Genomic DNA, 4,732 nt, shown 5'->3' on the forward strand with positions numbered 1-4,732 from the left:
ATCACGTAGTAATGTGGTACCACACTGAAACAGTCAATTAAACCTGGTTTCGATCAATATTTTAGAGAATAATACATGTTAGGTCTAGGTTAGGTCTGGGATATGCCCTCATCAGACTCAAACTTTCGCACAATTCACATACTCGCTGAACAGATCCTGGGTTATTTTCTGGTTTGGATCACATAGTAATGTGGTACCACATTGAAACAGTCGATTAAACCAGCTTTCGATCAATATTTTTGAGGATAACGCATGTTTGGTCTGGCATTGGTCTGGGATTCGACCTCATCAGACTCATACTTTCGCATTCTTCACATACTTGTTAAACTGATCCTGGGTTTTTTCTGGTTTGGATCACGTAGTAATGTGGTACCACACTGAAACAGTCGACTAAACCTGGTTTCGATCAATATTTAAGAGGATAACGCAAGTTAAGTCTGGGATTGGTCTGGGATTTGACCTCATCAGACTCATACTTACGCAGTCTTCACATACTTGTTGAACGGATCCTGGGTTTTTTCTGGTTTGGATCACGTAGGAATGTGGTACCACACTGAAACGGCCAATTAAACCTGGTTTCGATCATTATTTTAGAGGATAACGCAAGTTAGGTCTGGGATAGGCCTGGGATTTGCCCTCATCAGGCTCATACTTTCGCGTTTTTCACATACTTGTTGAACAGATCATGAGTTTTTTCTGGTTTGGGTCACGTAGTAGTGTGATACCACACTGAAACAGTGGATTAAACCTGGTTTCGATCAATATTTTAGAGGATAACGCATGTGAGGTCTAGGTTAGCCCTGGGATTTTCACTCATCAGACTCATACTTTCGCATTCTTCACATACTTGTTGAACTGATCCTGGGTTTTTTCTGGTTTGGATCATGTAGTAATGTGGTACCACACTGAAACAGTCGATTAAACCTGGTATCGATCAATATTTTTGAGGATAGCGCATGTTAGGTCTAGGTTAGGTATGGGATTTTCACTCATCAGACTCATACTTTCGCATTCTTCACATACTTGTTGAACGGATCCTGGGTTATTTTCTGGTTTGGATCACATAGTAATGTGGTACGACACTGAAACAGTCGATTAAACCAGGTTTCGATCAATATTTTAGAGAATAATTCATGTGATGTCTAGGTTAGGTCTGGGATTTGCTCTCATCAGGCTCATTCTTTCGCATATTTCTGATACATGTTGAACAGATCCTGGGTTATTTCTGGTTTGGATCATGTAGTAATGTGGTACCACACTGAAACAGTCGATTAAACCTGGTATCGATCAATATTTTTGAGGATAACGCATGTTAGGTCTAGGTTAGGTATGGGATTTTCACTCATCAGACTCATACTTTCGCATTCTTCACATACTTGTTGAACGGATCCTGGGTTTTTTCTGGTTTGGATCACGTAGGAATGTGGTACCACACTGAAACGGCCAATTAAACCTGGTTTCGATCATTATTTTAGAGGATAACGCAAGTTAGGTCTGGGATAGGTCTGGGATTTGCCCTCATCAGGCTCATACTTTCGTGTTTTTCACATACTTGTTGAACAGATCCTGGGTTTTTTCTGGTTTGTATCACGTAGTAGTGTGGTACCACACTGAAACAGTCCATTAAACCTGGTTTGGATCAATATTTTAGAGGATAACGCATGTTAGGTCTAGGTTAGCCCCTGGGATTTTCACTCATCAGACTCATACTTTCGCATTCTTCACATACTTGTTGAACTGATCCTGGGTTTTTTCTGGTTTGGATCACGTAGTAATGTGGTACCACACTGAAACAGTCGATTAATCCTGGTTTCGATCAATATTTTAGAGGATAACGCAAGTTAGGTCTGGGATAGGTCTGGGATTTGACCTCATCAGACTCATACTTTCGCACACTTCACATACTCGTTGAACAGATCCTGGGTTATTTTCTGGTTTGGATCACATAGTAATGTGGTACCACACTGAAACAGTCGATTAAACCAGGTTTCGATCAATATTTTAGAGAATAATTCATGTGATGTCTAGGTTAGGTCTGGGATTTGCTCTCATCAGGCTCATTCTTTCGCATATTTCTGATACATGTTGAACAGATCCTGGGTTATTTCTGGTTTGGATCACGTAGTAATGTGGGACCACACTGAAACAATCAATTAAACCTGGTCTTGATAAATATTTTAGAGGATAACGCATGTTAGGTCTGGGTTAGGTCTAGGATTTGCCCCCATCAGGCTCATACTTTCGCATATTTCTCATACTTCATGGCTAGATCCTAGGCTGTTTCTGGATTGTATCACGTAGTAATGTGGTACCACGCTGAAACAGTCAATTAAACCTGGTTTCAATCAATATTTTAGAGGATAACGCATGTTAGGTCTGGGATAGGTCTGAGATTTGCCCTTATCAGACTCATACTTTCGCACACTTCACATACTCGTTGAACGGATCCTGGGATATTTTCTGGTTTGGATCACATAGTAATGTGGTACCACACTGAAACAGTCGATTAAACCAGGTTTCGATCAATACTTTTGAGGATAACGCATGTTAGGTCTGGGTTACGTCTGGGATTTGCCCTCATCAGGCTCATACTTTCGCGTTTTTCACATACTTGTTGTACAGATCATGGGTTTTTTCTGGTTTGGGTCACGTAGTAGTGTGATACCACACTGAAACAGTCGATTAAACCTGGTTTCGATCAATATTTTAGAGGATAACGCAAGTTAAGTCTGGGATTGGTCTGGGATTTGACCTCATCAGACTCATATTTTCGCACACTTCACATACTCGTTGAACAGATCCTGGGTTATTTTCTGGTTTGGATCACATAGTAATGTGGTACCACACTGAAACAGTCGATTAAACCAGGTTTCGATCAATATTTTAGAGGATAACGCATGTTAGGTCTAGGTTAGCCCTGGGATTTTCACTCATCAGACTCATACTTTCGCATTCTTCACATACTTGATGAACGGACCCTGGGTTTTTTCTGGTTTGGATCACGTAGTAATGTGGTACCACACTGAAACAGTCGATTAAACCTGGTTTCGATCAATATTTAAGAGGATAACGCAAGTTAAGTCTGGGATTGGTCTGGGATTTGACCTCATCAGACTCATATTTTCGCACACTTCACATACTCGTTGAACAGATCCTGGGTTATTTTCTGGTTTGGATCACATAGTAATGTGGTACCACACTGAAACAGTCGATTAAACCAGGTTTCGATCAATATTTTAGAGGATAACGCATGTTAGGTCTAGGTTAGGCCTGGGATTTTCACTCATCAGACTCATACTTTCGCATTCTTCACATACTTGTTGAACGGATCCTGGGTTTTTTCTGGTTTGGATCACGTAGAAATGTGGGACCACACAGAAACAGTCAATTAAACCTGGTTTCGATCAATATTTTAGAGAATAATTCATGTTATGTCTAGGTTAGGTCTTGGATTTGCTCTCATCAGGCTCATTCTTTCGCATATTTCTCATACTTGATGGCTAGATGCTGGGCTTTTTCTGGATTGCATCACGTAGTAATGAAGTACAACACTGAAACAGTCAATTAAACCTGGTTCCCATCATTATCTTAGAGGACAACGCAAGTTAGGTCTGGGATAGGTCTGGGATTTGCCCTCATCAGGCTCATACTTTCCGCGTTTTTCACATACTTGTTGAACGGATCCTGGGTTTTTTCTGGTTTGGGTCACGTAGTAGTGTGATACCACACTGTAACAGTCGATTAAACCTGGTTTCGATCAATATTTTAGAGGATAACGCATGTGAGGTCTAGGTTAGCCCTGGGATTTTCACTCATCAGACTCATACTTTCGCATTCTTCACATACTTGTTGAACGGATCCTGGGTTTTTTCTGGTTTGGAACACGTAGTAATGTGGGACCACATTGAAACAATCAATTAAACCTGCTCTTGATAAATATTTTAGAGGATAACGCATGTTAGGTCTGGGATAGGGCTTGGATTTGCCCACATCAGACTCACACTTTCGCACACTTCATATACTCGTTGAACAGATCCTGGGTTATTTTCTGGTTTGGATCAGATAGTAATGTGGTACCACACTGAAACAGTCGATTAAACCAGGTTTCGATCAATATTTTTGAGGATAACGCATGTTAGGTCTAGGTTAGGCCCGGGATTTTCACTCATCAGACTCATACTTTCGCATTCTTCTCATACTTGTTGAACGGATCCTGGGGTTTTTCTGGTTTGGATCACGTAGTAATGTGGGACCACACAGAAACAATCAATTAAACCTGGTCTTGATGAATATTTTAGAGGATAACGCATGTTAGGTCTGGCATTGGTCTGGGATTCGACCTCATCAGACTCATACTTTCGCATTCTTCACATACTTGTTAAACTGATCCTGGGTTTTTTCTGGTTTGGATCACGTAGTAATGTGGTACCACACAGAAGCAGTCAATTAAACCTGGTTTCGATCAATATTTTAGAGGATAACGCAAGTTAGGTCTGGGATAGGTCTGGGATTTGCCCTCATCAGGCTCATACTTTCGCGTTTTTCACATACTTGTTGAACAGATCATGGGTTTTTTCTGGTTTGGGTCACGTAGTAGTGTGATACCACACTGAAACAGTGGATTAAACCTGGTTTCGATCAATATTTTAGAGGATAACGCATGTGAGGTCTAGGTTAGCCCTGGGATTTTCACTCATCAGACTCATACTTTCGCATTCTTCACATACTTGTT

Source organism: Colletes latitarsis, unplaced genomic scaffold, assembly GCF_051014445.1.
Source record: "Colletes latitarsis isolate SP2378_abdomen unplaced genomic scaffold, iyColLati1 scaffold0013, whole genome shotgun sequence".
Classification (NCBI taxonomy): Eukaryota; Metazoa; Arthropoda; class Insecta; order Hymenoptera; family Colletidae; genus Colletes; species Colletes latitarsis.